The following is a 15832-nucleotide window of genomic DNA, read 5'->3' as shown; positions in this document are numbered from 1 at the left end:
CTTGAAAGTCAGTAACCCATGATGAAGTCATTCACGTTTAGCCAAAATACTCTCAGTGAACCACCAACATCTTTGGTTAGAAAAATGTCTTGATGGGGCATACTGACACCCCATGCTGCCCCCATTACATGCCCCATTTACTGATTTATCTTTCGTTTGCATTTCTCTCTATATACAGTATGTGCACAAGTCTTCAATCACCCTTTATCTGTTTATAGTTTGCTAGGAAATTGGGAAAGGATTTTAAAGAGAAAGGTGTCATGGTCCTGGGTCGGTGACCCAGTGTTTTTGGTTATGTACTTTTGATAGTTTTGTATTTTCTAGCATTTAGTGGTGTTCCCCCTGGTTGATGTCTTCCCTGCTTGTGCATTTCCTTAGTGTAGTAAGTCTCTGTGTTTAGTCCGCGTCTTGAGTCTGTGTCATTACGTGTATGTGTTTCCTGTTTTACTTTGAAGGGCTCTGTCTTATGTCAGTGTGTTCTGTTTACGTTTCCCCTGCCTTGTCAGTTATCATGTATTCCAGGTGTGTTCCCCTCCTGTTTCCCATCCCCTGATTCCTGGCATGTGTATTTATAGTGTGTGTTACCGTGTCCTCGTTGCTGGTTCGTCTGTGTTGTTTCCCCTCGGTCTCCCTGCATGTATTTCCCCGGACCTCCCTGCACCGTCATTCCTGGTTTGTGTGTTAGTTTACCCAGTTTAGGTTTCAGTTTCATGTTCCTAGCGCCTTTGTTGTTTGCATTTTTGTGGTTAATAAACACTCACCTGCACCAGAGCTGCCGCCTTTTGGTCCTATATATATATTCCACACGGCTTGCCCCCGCAAACCGTGACAAAAGGAATTTATATAAGCTTCAAAGCAATATTTGCTATGACCACATTTATTCTCCAACACAGAGAGAGACACAAAGAGAACTCTCTTAGGCACCACTCTTGTCATTTCTTCACATACTCTTCAGGAGAAGTTCTCCAGCCTGCTATGCCATTCAATTCAATTTTATTTATACAGTGCTAAATCACAACAACAGTCACCTCAAGGCACTTTATATTGTAAGGTACACCCTACTATAATACATACAGTGAAAAACCCAACAATCATATGATCCCCTATGAGCAAGCACTTTGGTGACAGTGGGAAGGAAAAACTCCCTTTTAACAGGAAGAAACCTCCTGCAGAACCAGGCTCAGGGAGGGGCGGCCGTCTGCTGCGACCGGTTGGGGAGAGAGAAGGAAGAAAGGATAAAAGACATGCTGTGGAAGAGAGCCAGAGATTAATAACAGATATGATTCAGTGCAGAGTCTATTGACACATAGTGAGTGAGAAAGGTGACTGAAGAAGAAATACTCAATGCATCATGGGAATCCCCCAGCAGCTCACACCTATTGCGGTGTATCTAAGGGAGGATTCAGGGTCACCTGATCCAGCCCAACCCAGCAAAAAGGAAAGTTTTAAGCCTAATCTTGAAAGTAGAGATAGTGTCTGTCTCCTGAATCCAAACTGGAAGCTGTTTCTTTAGAAGAGGAGCCTGAAAACTGAAGGCTCTGCCTCCCATTCTACTTTTAAATACTCTAGGAAAAACAAGTAAGCCTGCAGTGTGAGAGCGAAGTGCTCTAATGGGGTGATATGGTACTACAAGGTCATTAAGATAAGACGGGCCCTGATTATTCAAGACCTTGTATGTTAGGAGCAGGATTTTGAATTTAATTCTTAAAGGAGATCCAAAGCTCTTCTTTAAATGTTGATATTGTTTAATTCAATATCAAATGATCCCATTGTATCACTAAAGTTGAGGTCCAGGCTCTTAGGAGGCCAATCATTGACTGACAGTAGGTATGCTTTCACTGCTTTCACATGTGTTTGAGATCATTGTCACGGTGAAAAATGAAGCCGTTTACCAATCAAATGCTTTCCAAATGGTATTGAATGGTGGATGAAAATCTGACAGTACTTTCATATGTTTATAATTCCATTCATTTTAACAACATCCCCAACACCACTGAGTGAAATTCAGTGCCAAACCATGACAAAGCCTCCACCATGTTTTACAGATGGCTCACTGTTGTACTTCTCTCTCTCTCTCTCTGATATTTCAAATGAATGCTCCATCACTTAAAACGCAAAGCAAAAACAAATCAAGTGTTCACTAAATCAGCCATGGGCGCGCAAGTGCCAATCACAGCTGAATCACAGCTTGACGTTTCCGGGATTAGTCTGGATGAGAAATACTACATTAAAAGACAGATCACAACTAAATTCAAAATTTTGACACAGAAGGTGCAGATCATCTGTTGTTTGCTTCAGATTTAGTGCAAGTGATGCTAATCAAGAGCAAACTTCAGTATCAATAAAGCACGAGGTATAAGAAAAACTGTGATGTGTGAATCCTCCAACATTAACTCGGACATCCAGAAAAGCGAGCCTGTAAAGTCTGTTTATCCATCTATCTGACCAAACACGATCGCATTCTGTTTGGTCAAAGATGTGTCTCCAGAAAACACAGTGAATGACAAAGGTGTCACCTTCAGCAGTTTGGAGACAAAGTTAAAGAGACATGGCTGAGATGGTTTGGACAAAGGTGGCTGAAGAAGAAGCTGTCAGGCAGGAGGAAAAGAGGAGGAATTCCAAGATAGTTTCTGATGTGGCTCCTGTGACATCACCCATTAGTTAGTTTTAAAGGCTTTAGCTGGGGACGTTTGCCATCACCATCTGGGTGTTTTGAAACTACATGTCATGAGCAAGAGGTAAATAAGACTGAGAAACCGAGGGACACTGCACATTTATATAATGCATACCTGTCAATCACCAGAAAGGCATCTTTTACAAAATCCCCTGCACCTTGCTCTCTCATCCTGCAATGTGGGCCATAATTTATTGAATTCAATATTAAGTTGAATACGGGGAAACTAGGGATGGAAGCCATACATTGATTAAGAATGTGCTTACTGAGATCGCAGATGAAGTTAGACTGTTTTCACATTAGCAGAGAAACACTACAAAATTAAACTGCCTGTTATTGTTGGAATAAATCACCGAAACATCAGCATGAGCCCCCTTCCTAAATTGTAACAGCTTAACCTTTAGCGTAGTCGGGCTGACACTGAAAGAATAACACCTGCAGTACACATTAGCTGTGATACTCATTATGTCTGGCTTCAATTATTTCAGGAGGACTAAACAAGGCTTTTCACACAAACATTATTGTTTTTTTGGGTTTGTTTTTTTTACAGAGGCTTGTTTTGCTCAGTGCCATGTTTCTGTCCTTACAACTAATTATTGAAAACCGCAGCAGAAGTAATTTTGAGCTCCTCACATTCAAACTTAACCACACATATTTCTTCTGCAACCAATCAGATTTTGTATATCAATTTAATACTGAGACAAGTAGTGTAGGAAGGGCAATGTCCATAATAGCTAACTGTCAAATCTCTTCTTTGAGAGGCCACTGATGACGCTTGGATGGAGATCCTATAGGAAGTAACAAGGGAATCATTTATGCAATAATTATAATAATCATTTTTGAGGAGGAAAATTAGCCATTTATAGTTTGAACCAGGTGAAGAAGAACAAATGGACCTTACAAGAGCAACCAGTATAAATGTTTATGTTGAGATAAGCACCGTGGAAGCTGGAGGATTGTAAAATTGTTGTAGTTATAACAATAATATCTAATTCTGAAGGAGGAAAAAAGGACCAGTCAGAGTCAGAGCAGTGAGCAGTACTCACTGCGTCTGCAAGGCGAGTACTACAAACTCAAGCTCTGTACCAGTATACCACACTGGCTTTACTCCACTAAATCTTTATGAGCAATCAGACTGTATATATTTAACAGACGTGTAGGTGAATAAAAGCTCATTAATAAGCTATTAAACATACTCTTCAAACTCATGATTTTAAGAAGAGACTGAGCTGAAGCTAAAGAAGTGATGCAGTTACTTTTTTAGCTGCCTGCAAATAATATTGATTTTATGACTTTTTAGTGCCAAGAGTTTGTACCATAAACATGTTGAGGATGTTCAAAAATCATTACTGTCATAGCTGTTTCAGTGAGAATGAAATTCCTAAAAAGTTACCCAAAAAATAGCCCATCATCAAGGGCTACACAAAAATAAGGCGTATTACCAGTGTACATATTGGACAGCAGCTTGCAAGTCTCACTTCCCCAATTTTTTTACTTAATTTTTTAAAAATATATCTAATTCAGCAGATGCCATTTCAAGATAAATCCCTGCAAAGGTTCAAAAGAGGTGAAGTGCCTTGCTGTCAGACTTCCCCTGATTCCAAAAATTTGTCCAAACTTGCTTTCATCTGTGACAAGAATGGGGCACCAGTGGTGGAGCTGTTAGTTCTCATGTTTTCTGGAGAATGCCCATCGATTTGCACAGTGTGACCTCAGGTCCCACTGAGGGGTGTTGCGAACTTATGCAACCCTCACGGAGTCTGTTTCTGACAGTTTGGTCAGAAATATGCGCACGAGTTGCCTGCTGGAGGGACTCTTGCAGTGTATGATCCTTTTCTACTCACACAAAAGATACTGATCTTGTGGCTGAATTGATGCCCTTCTACATCCCTGTCCTGCTCCCCTCGTGCAACAGCACTGCTCTTGGTACCTCTACCACATTCTTGTAATTGTGGTGCAACACACAAAAAACCTTCTTGCAGCAGTACATATGAATACGCCATCCTGGAGTACAACCTGTACAACCTGGATTTAGCGGACTGTCTCATGCTACCAGAAAAAGAAAAACTTGACAAATCAGTCACTGAGTTGCAGGGGCGTAGTTTCCAGGGGTTAGGGGGGTTATGACCCCCCCCCCCCCCCAATAATCAGACCCAACCAATATAACCCCCCATAAAATTATGAATGATCTTGCATAAATAGGCCGTTGATTTTTTTTTTTTTACTCATTTCAGGTCTTACCAGCAAAATAGTTGCATGTTTAATCATCTGGGAATTTACCCAATTTATTTATTTAGACAGAGAACTTGACCCCACCAGTGTTCAGCACAAAGTTACGCCGATGCTGACTTGTACCTGCTGTACCAGGTCTGAAACTGGTTTTTTTTTCCATTTAGAAAAAGTGCCCAAATATCAAAGAGCACTTTAATTTGCCTTCTTTCATCAAGGATATTGAAACAGGGCCAAATCTTTTCTGTTGTTGTGTGTTGGTTACCAGATTTAAATGATGAAACAGGAAGTGTTATAGAGCTGAGACTGTGAAACAAAATCGTATCATACTTTAATTTGTGTCATTCAACCACAGTGTTGGAGCCACAAAATTTTCTTACATTTATTATATTTAAATTGAAAAAAAGTGTATATGATGAAATGGTCCTACAGTAGCAGCAGAGTTTTTTTTATTTTAAATGTTTTTAAAGATAAATATTGCAGATGGACATACATTATTGCTGTATTAATAGATGTATAGCACAACTCTTTCATTAAAAACACATGATTTTATGTACAATCATAACTGAACAATCCATTTGTACTTGATATGACATGTACTTTTCAATTCTGATCTGAGACATGGGTAGAGACACCAGCAACCATAGTCAATCGTCTTCTAGGGGCCAGAGCAGGCGACATTGAGGGAAATTTAAAACTGCTGGCTAAGGGTAAACTTAAATTCAGTAAAATTATAATTCATGTAATGACAGCTGGTTAGAGGTCAGAGGTCATTAAAATCAATATTGAATCGGTGTGTAACTTTGGCAAAACAATGTGGGACTTTGTAGTTTTCTCTGGTCCCCTCCCCAATCAGACCAGGAGTAACATGTTTAGTTGCATGCTCTCCTTAAATTGCTGGCTGTCTGAGTGGTGCCTCTCTGCAGCTCCTCTCCTCCAAAACCCCCAAAACCCCATCTCCATAGAGACTGTGTCAGCTCCCAAACAGACAAAGAACAAACTAAAAACCAGCAAAAAGTGACTCAAACATAAAAAATCACAAAGAAAGAACAATACAGGATCCGCACTGAACCAAAGAGTAAAACAGTGAAATGTGGATTATTAAATATTAGGTCTCTCTCCTCCAAGTCTCTGTTAGTATATGACTTAATAATTGATCAACAAATTGATTTACTCTGCCTTACAGAAACCTGGTTGCAGCAGGATGATTATGTTAGTTTAAATGAATCAACACCCCCGAGTCATTCTAACTACCAGAAATCTCGAAGCACAGGCCGATGGGGCGGTGTGGGAGCCAATTTTCACACCAGCCAATTAATTAATGAAAGACAAAGACAGACTTTTAATTCATCTGAAACCCTGATGCTTAGCCTTGTCCAACCCAGCTGTGAAACTCAGAAACCAGTCTTACTTGTTATCATCTATGGTCCACCTGGGCCTTACACAGAGTTTCTGTCTGATTTCTCAGACTTTTTATCTGATTTAGTTCTGAGCTCAGATAAAATAATTATTGTGGGTGATTTTAACATCCACGTAAATGGATGTTAAAATGACAGCCTCAGCACTGCATTTAATCTGTTATTAGACTCAATTGGCTTCATTCAAAATGTAAAAGAACCCACCCACCACTTTAATCACACTCTAGATCTTGTTTTAACATATGGCATAGAAACTGAACATTTAACAGTGTTTCCTGAAAACCCTCTCCTGTCTGATCATTTCCTGATAACATTTACATTTACAATAATGGATTACACAGCTTTGGGGAGTAGACTTTATCACAGTAGATGTCTTCCTGGAAGTGCTGTAAATAACCTTAAGAATATAATTCACCCACTGTTGTCATCTTCAATGCCTTTAGCAATTTGAAAGAAATTCACTCATAATCATCTCACAGATGTAATATTATCTACAGCTACCTTTAGTACCATTGATATTAATTTAGAGTCTTTTCCGCCAATTGATCTTAGTTAACTTCAATAATTACTTCCTCCAAACCATCAACGTGTCTTTTAGACCCCATTCCTACAAATCTGCTCAAAGAAGTCCTGCCATTAATTAATTCTTCGATCTTAAATATGATCAACCTATCTCTAATAATTGGCTATGTACCACAGGCCTTCAAGCTGGCTGTAGTTAAACCTTTACTCAAAAAACATCTCTAGACCCAGCAGTCTTAGCTAATTATAGGCCAATCTCCAACTTTCCTTTCATATCAAACATCCTTGAAAGAGTAGTTGTCAAACAGCTAACAGATCATCTGCAGAGGAATGGTTTATTTGAAGAGTTTCAGTCAGGTTTCAGAGCTCATCACAGCACAGAAACAGCTTTAGTGAAGGTTACAAATGATCTTCTTATGGCCTCTGACAGTGGACTCATCTCTGTGCTTGTCCTGCTAGACCTTAGTGCAGCATTCGATACTGTTGACCATAATATCCTATTAGAGCGATTAGAACATGCTGTAGGTATTACAGGTACTGCACTGCAGTGGTTTGTATCATATCTATCTAATAGACGCCAGTTTGTTCATGTAAATGCCCATATGGAAAAGAAATAGAAAAAACTTATAAAAGACTTGCATCAGATGTGGCCTACTTCATATAGTGAATCATATAAGGCTTATATGATTTACTCATGAAAGTGGCCACTTTCATATATTGTTTTAGTAAGTATCCAAAACATACAAGTTTCATTTATATAATTTTTCTAGGGATCTTATATCTGTTTTCACTCTTGTATGCTTTTCACACAAGTTTCACACAAGACAGATACAAACTTTATAAGATTTATATACATCTTTTCCATATGGGTGGAGAGTCCTCTTCACACACTAAGGTTAATTATGGAGTTCCACAGGGTTCAGTGCTAGGACCAATTCTGTTTACATTATACATGCTTCCCTTAGGCAGCATCATTAGAAGACATAGCATACATTTTCACTGCTATGCAGATGACACCCAGCTCTATCTTGGAAGTAGTTTTTAGTTTGTTTTTAGTTTTAGCTATTTTAGGGGGATATCTGTGTGTGCAGGTGACTATTACTGTGCATAATTATTAGGCAACTTAACAAAAAACAAATATATACCCATTTCAATTATTTATTTTTACCAGTGAAACCAATATAACATCTCCACATTCACAAATATACATTTCTGACATTCAAAAACAAAACAAAAACAAATCAGCGACCAATATAGCCACCTTTCTTTGCAAGGACACTCAAAAGCCTGCCATCCATGGATTCTGTCAGTGTTTTGATCTGTTCACCATCAACATTGTGTGCAGCAGCAACCACAGCCTCCCAGACACTGTTCAGAGAGGTGTACTGTTTTCCCTCCTTGTAAATCTCACATTTGATGATGGACCACAGGTTCTCAATGGGGTCCAGATCAGGTGAACAAGGTGGCCATGTCATTAGTTTTTCTTCTTTTATACCCTTTCTTGCCAGCCACGCTGTGGAGTACTTGGACGCGTGTGATGGAGCATTGTCCTGCATGAAAATTGTGTTTTTCTTAAAGGATGCAGACTTCTTCCTGTACCACTGCTTGAAGAAGGTGTCTTCCAGAAACTGGCAGTAGGACTGGGAGTTGAGCTTGACTCCATCCTCAACCCGAAAAGGCCCCACAAGCTCATCTTTGATGATACCAGCCCAAACCAGTACTCCACCTCCACCTTGCTGGTGTCTGAGTCGGACTGGAGCTCTCTGCCCTTTACCAATCCAGCCACGGGCCCATCGATCTGGCCCATCAAGACTCGCTCTCATTTCATCAGTCCATAAAACCTTAGAAAAACCAGTCTTGAGGTATTTCTTGGCCCAGTCTTGACGTTTCAGCTTGTGTGTCTTGTTCAGTGGTGGTCGTCTTTCAGCCTTTCTTACCTTGGCCATGTCTCTGAGTATTGCACACCTTGTGCTTTTGGGCATTCCAGCGATGTTGCAGCTCTGAAATATGGCCAAACTGGTGGCAAGTGGCATCTTGGCAGCTGCACGCTTGACTCTTCTCAGTTCATGGGCAGTTATTTTGCGCCTTGGTTTTTCCACACGCTTCTTGCGACCCTGTTGACTGTTTTGAATGAAACGCTTGATTGTTCGATGATCACGCTTCAGAAGCTTTGCAATTTTGAGACTGCTGCATCCCTCTGCAAGATATCTCACTATTTTTGATTTTTCTGAGCCTGTCAAGTCCTTCTTTTGACCCATTTTGCCAAAGGAAAGGACGTTGCCTAATAATTATGCACACCTGATATAGGGTGTTGATGTCATTAGACCACACCCCTTCTCATTACAGAGATGCACATCACCTAATATGCTTAATTGGTAGTAGGCTTTCGAGCCTATACAGCTTGGAGTAAGACAACGTGCATGAAGAGGATGATGTGGACAAAATACTCATTTGCCTAATAATTCTGCACTCCCTGTATCTCTACTTTTAAGATTAGGCTTCAAACCTTCCTTTTTGCTAAAGCATATAGTTAGGGCTGGATTAGGGGACCCTGAATCCTCCCTTAGTTACACTGCAATAGGTGTGGGATGCCGGGGGATTCCCATGATGCACTGAGTATTTCTATGTGTTCATAAACCTCTCTGCATTGAATCATTACATGTCTTTTATCCTGTCTTCCTTCCTTCACTCCAACCAGTCGTGGTGCTCACTTTTAAAATGTTCATGGCCACAGGAGCGGCGAGCTGGGAGTGGAGAATGTGATGAGCTGTGGAGTTAATGAAAGCAGCTTTCTTTTTATCACTTTCCACTGTAGTCTGACAAATGAACCTTTTAACTCCTAATTGATGCCTTTACAGAGGAAGCTTTCAGGAAACAAGCATTGTGAAGAAAATTAATTATTCATTACTTTAATTTATTCTTCTTCAAGCCTAAGCCTATACATCAATATTCTTTGTACTTCTCTGTTTCCCCTGAATTCTTTGACTTATATGTTTTCTGTGCAAAGTTTCCAAATATTTCTCCTACTGGCACCTGGGATCAGGTTGCAGGCTGTTAATTTATGGGTTGTTGTCATGTTTCCAAACTCAGCTTACCTTGTACACATAACAGTAATGTCAGTCTCTTCAGATCATTGGTACAAAAAAGGAAATGTAAGTAAAATCGATTTGCTAAACATATCGTTTAAACATAGAAAAATCCTCCGTCAACTTACATACAACTTTTGCTCCTCAGAGAGGTTCTGAAGAAAAATGTGGAAAAGAAGGGACATGTCAAATTAGTCTTGAAAAGATAACTCCTAATCTGCTGTTAATTCTGTGCTCAGCATGCTCCAAACAGCCATTGTTTCAACAAATGCAATGCTTTCATCTGAGTACTGGAGCTGAAGAAAGGCAGCGGCGCTACAAAGCCCAGTAAATCAGCTAAAGCACAGTGAGAATGTGGCAGAGGAGTGATTCCAGGCATTTGTCTTTGTTTTCTCCATAGACGCTTTTACCACCAGAATAAAGTGAACTAAAGTGGAACACAGCCCAGAAAAAGGGAAGTAAAGTAAATGGAACATTTCTTATTTTAACGTTCAGTGTCACTCAACACTGCTCAACATAAATTAAAAAAAGAAACGAATATGAAGATAAAAACATGGGCAAACATAAAATCAATGCACGTCACAAAATCAATAAACCAATGAGAGGGAGATGTACTCGGGGCCCAAACCATTAAGTGATTTATAGCATACTAAAAATGGGCCTATGAAGTAACCTGAGTAGTGGTGTGAAATGTTAGATTTCTTGGACATAGACAAACTCTGACTCCAGCACCATATTTTGACAGTACAGCTAATAGGACGTTGCTGTAGTCTAAGTTGATAAAGATTTCATTAAGATGAAAGGATTAACTAGTTCCTCAGCTCCGGTTTAATATAGGGATGTTTCAATTTTCAATACGTTTTTAAGTTCCTGCAGTGATGTGATTTTCAAAACCTGGACCCAAATCCAAAACACGATCAAGATTTCAAACTGTCTTAGTGTCACACAGTGGAAATTTGTATTTATCTTGTATATTGTTTTTATTCTGATTTTTAGTGTTTATTTATGAGTGTCGTTTTATTTGCATGGTTTTATTCTGTTTCTATTGCATGGTTTTTAGTGTTTTATGTGACATAGTTTTTAATCCACTGTGGACTGGCTACACATGGGACAAATTAGCTGATAGGGACCACCTGCTGAGGCATGGGTGTGTCCAGAGGTGGCCTATCAGCTGTGTAAGGTGACTGGACGGTGAATGCTAAATGGCCAGTGTGACACGGCGACCCAGTCCTGACCTCATGGAACGGCAACAGTAGGAGACAACGCGTGTGCTTGGCAGCAAGGTAGAGGTTTACCTCTCTACTGTTGTTTACTGGGTGCAGCTGGGTTGGGAGAGGGTCGCCATGGCCATGAGCCAGGGCCGCTTCTGGGACCATTGTTCTGGCCCCTATTTGTTATTTTACAGGACACCGACACAAGGGGAGCTGTGGCGGTGGTCGAATGATGGGTTCGGGTGCAGAACGCAAGCTGGGCAGGGATGTGATGTGCCAGTGGAAGGACAAGAAGATGGGAGCCTCTTCCTTGTCTGCCGAAGACGAGGCTGGCCTGGACTCTGCTCTAAGGAAGGAATTCCTGGCCTGCTGATGGACCCATAATGAACATGTGGCATAATTATAGCAGGGTTTTTTTGTGAATGTAGAAAATGGTAGTTTTACGGGTTTTAGAATTTTTTTTTATTTAGTTTTAGTAGATTTTATTACGTACATTTTAAGGGTGTTTTTATTTGTGCTCCCTGGCCTAGTAATAAACTGTTTATGATCAGACCTGCTTCATCTCTGTGCCCTGGGTATCTGACTCGCTTGCTCCCCCTTGTATTTTAAAGAATCTTTCTGTTTAGCAGGACATTCTGGTGTGACTGCTTTAGCCCCCCTATGTGTTACATTAGCATTTCAGACAAAGCAATAAGAAATCCATACATCTATTCTCTTCCACTCGTGCTTATCGGGGTCGCGGGATGGCTGGAGTCTATCCCAGCTATCATAGGGCTTGCCCTGGACAGGTCGCCAAGGTTACAGGACTAACACAAAGAGACACAATCATTTTCACTCGCATTCACTCCTATGGGCAATTTAGTCACCAATTAACCTAACCCCACTAACTGCATGTCTTCAGATTGGGGAGCTGCAGTACCTGAAGAGAACCCGTGCACGTGGGGAGAACATGCAAACTCCACTCAGAACAACCCCGGGTGGTGGAGTTGAACAGTTTGACCAGTCAGCGTTTCCTGTATCCTTCAAGTAGTATGGAGTCCACTTTGTAAGAAGCAATAAAGTCAGAAAAAATCAAACTTAAAATAATAATTTTACCATTTCAAACGTTGAAGTGCAAGTAGATTAGAAGGATCACACAGGAAAGGCTCGGTGAGATAGTGAGTAAATCTCTGGGGTTCTCTGGCTTGCTTGTGACCTTCTTTTATTTAAATAGTGTAGAATCCACAGTATTTCACAAGGTAAAGGCTTTTGTATCTAAGTATTCATGGATTAAACCCAACATGCTGAATGGTTCGATGAAAGCCGTCATGTTTAAGGAGCTCTGGTTAATTGTGGATGATGAGGAAGTTGTTTACATAAAGGATGCTTCTGACATGCCAGTGTTAAAGACCGTCCACGAGCACGTTTCAAGTATTAACACAGTTTTGATGTTTTTCATGCTGAAAAAGGTAGAAGCGCTGACATTTGCTTTGTTGCTGTGAAACAAAATCCAAAGAGAAGAAAAAGTTTGATGACTCACCACTTGAAAAGACAGAGTGAAAAAATTTACATCTCTCTTCTGCACTGTTAGATAATTAAATTGCCCTATAGTGCTCCTTTGGAGCTTAATAGTTTAAAAAGTAAACAGCTCATTGGTAGGCTTTGCATGCATATCTCCTTAACCAAATTAGTATGGAAATGCTAAAACATGGTTAATGAAGCCACCTTAGAAACCCCCTCGAATACATCTTCAATTTAATGGATTTAGCAGAGTGATACATGTATGCACAAATATACATGTATCAATTATAGAATATCTTATAGAAAATGCCATAATTACTGCAGTCAGGGTGTTTTCTATTAGCCGCTAATCCAAATTGAACAGAATTTGGTTGAAGTGGAGAGGATTCAGTGCCAACACATTGGGGGAAGAAGACGGATCAGTCATCCATTATTGTTATAGGTGCATTAGAGTTGTAACTTGTGGTGTTCGAACAAGTTAAGCAAAATTTGACTGGAGTTCAATAACATTAATTACCAGAAAGCACAATTTCTAATCAGTGAGAGCAGCCAATCTGCTGCACTTACTAAAATAGTTTTCAAAGAAAAAGCTCAGTCAGTCAAAGAAATCATGTAGCACATGCTTTTACAACACTAAATGTGTCTCTGCATCATATAATCCTTCAGTGAGACTTTTTCTTGGTATTTTTGGTCACAGTTATACATCTTCAAGGGACTTTTTGTTGAAGGGGGAAAAAAAGCCCCATACTCTGGCAGAAGACCTGAGGCTGTTTGCACTGCTTTGTAAACGTCTGTAATATATTTCTTGATTTACAGAATACAGCTTTCGAAGAAACTGCATTCAGCCACATGATAAAGCATATTTTTAGCTCTGTAATATTTGAGCAGTGTCATGCAGGTCATTCATAAGGAAATGCTAATGTCCCCATCACATGCAGGAGTGGATCTGATAAGGAACAATCGGATAAAAACAACATGCAAAAAAGCAAAATAAAATAAATAGAAATGTAAATACAAGTGAACAAAGTTAAATAATCATATACAGAAAAAAATGTGACCTTCCTGGAATAGACCTCGAATCGATATGCTTGCTTCTTTGTACTCATATTTACCTGCATGCATGCTGGGACATGTGCAAGGAGGGAAAAAATAACCCAAAAAACAAATACAATCAATCATTATTTAAATTGGCAGAATTTTAGATTTAGTCACCAATGCAAGCCGACAAAGGTGATGTCTGTTCTACAAAACCATATACTTTAATTGGGATGTCGAATGACTCAATGGGCTGCTGTTTATTTTTTATGCAGTACACCACCATCAAAGGGACAAAAAAGAACAGAGATTTTATTTATTGCACTGTCATTTCTCCACATTGGTATTGCCAAGGACAGTCTGTTTCCTCTTCCTGATTACCGTGTACAAAAAACTAAACCACGGGATGAGGTTTTGCATTTTGGTGTATTTTCCCAGTAGAAAGCCGCTTCATTGACGTTTCAATTATCCTGTATTCTGTGATATTTTTGTCGCTTTTTGTATCTGATCTACATCAGTTCATGGTGAACTTGTTTTCAAACACAAAAATAAAATAACTAATTAATAAGTGCTGCACTTTAATGCAGCCAGGCTCTCAGGTAATCTGTATTGCTCTTGAGTAGCTACTCTTGCTATTCCCTGCTGTAATCCCTGCTGCACGTATTGGCTTGATTTACTGTTCTGTTTTGCATTTGCCTGAGACCAGGTTTGAAAGGAAATGAGTTGACAGTTCTGTCTAATATCAATCTATTCTGTCTTTTTTGGGGGAAATAACTTCTTTAAATGTGCATGTTTCACCTGTTCTTTCACTTATTTTAATTTATATACACCTTGAACTTACATAAAGAATGTGTTTGTTGATAATGATATTGATTTTTCTCTACAGTAATTTTTAATATTTATTTGAGAACACTGTACAAATAATGGCCATAAAACAAAATAATTGACTACAAACTAAACAAGACTTCTGCCTGTCTCTGAAACCTTTTGCACATTCAGAACACGACTGTAGAGAATCCTGTACACTTAAACTATGTTATCAAGCCTGACTGAAAACCAGCACATCGACAACATTTCCTTATGATTGCAAGCAAAAAGCCGCTTTAGGCATGGATAAAAAGGCTGTATGAATGTGTTTGTGATTGGGTGAATGAGGTGTGTGTGTGTGTGTGTGTGTGTGTGTGTGTGTGTGTGTGTGTGTGTGTGTGTGTGTGTGTGTGTGTGTGTGTGTGTGTGTGTGTGTGTGTGAAGGATGGTTAAGGACGATAAAGTGTACCAGTACAGATTTAGTCATAGTATAAACTCATAGTTTGTTTTCATATTTATTCTGGATTAGAAATGACCAGTGGTTGAAGAGTAAAGCCTTTTTCTGTTGGAGGGATTCCTCACTGTATTAAAAGCTGTGTTCTAAATATTGATCGTCATGACTTAAAGCACAACATTTAATTTCTTGATTGAACTTCAATATCAGTTAAGCTCTAACCATTTCATTGTAATCACTAACAGCATACATCAATAGAGGAGAAAACACTGCCATTAATTATTGACATTGGATCAGAAGATTTGCAGATGTACAGGGTGGATCAAAGTCTGATGGTACTTTTCTGTGTTCATAATTCCATCGATTTTTAACAGGATCTACAACGCCACCGGATGAAATGCAGTTCCAAGCCTGTCAAGGCCTGATACTCAGAACTATGAACCCTGAATTCTTGCCACATGATCTCTTTCATTTTTTTATCAACAACCCTTCAAATTAAAAACAAGAACAAGATCTGAAAGTCTACTAAACTTTGGATGCTTATCTGTATTTTGTGTCAGGATGGATGACAACCCCCAGTCACTGTGCCTAAAACAGCATGACCGCAGTTTCAAGCAATGTGTGCATGGCATCACATGAGAAGCTTGAATACATTCCACAGACATCCAAATCCTTAACCACTTAATCATATCAGCGTTGTGGTTAGGGCTGCAGGCGAGCTCAGTGGTCCTAAAGGTACCCCACTGGACTGACCATCTCAGGTCCTTTAATGCATATTTTTACTGCAAAAAAATTTTTTTAAAAAACAATTCCTCCATGTTATTTCTTTTGTTACTTTTCTTAATGTGTACATTCTGTATTGGTTTTTAGTTTTGTACATTGTGTACTGGCTTTTG

Source organism: Copadichromis virginalis, linkage group LG11, assembly GCF_057382275.1.
Source record: "Copadichromis virginalis isolate Kocher_CV1m ecotype Utaka linkage group LG11, C_Virginalis_male_GT1.1, whole genome shotgun sequence".
Lineage (NCBI taxonomy): Eukaryota > Metazoa > Chordata > Actinopteri > Cichliformes > Cichlidae > Copadichromis > Copadichromis virginalis.
The sequence above is the reverse complement of the archived record's forward strand: the minus strand, read 5'-3'. Positions refer to the sequence as shown.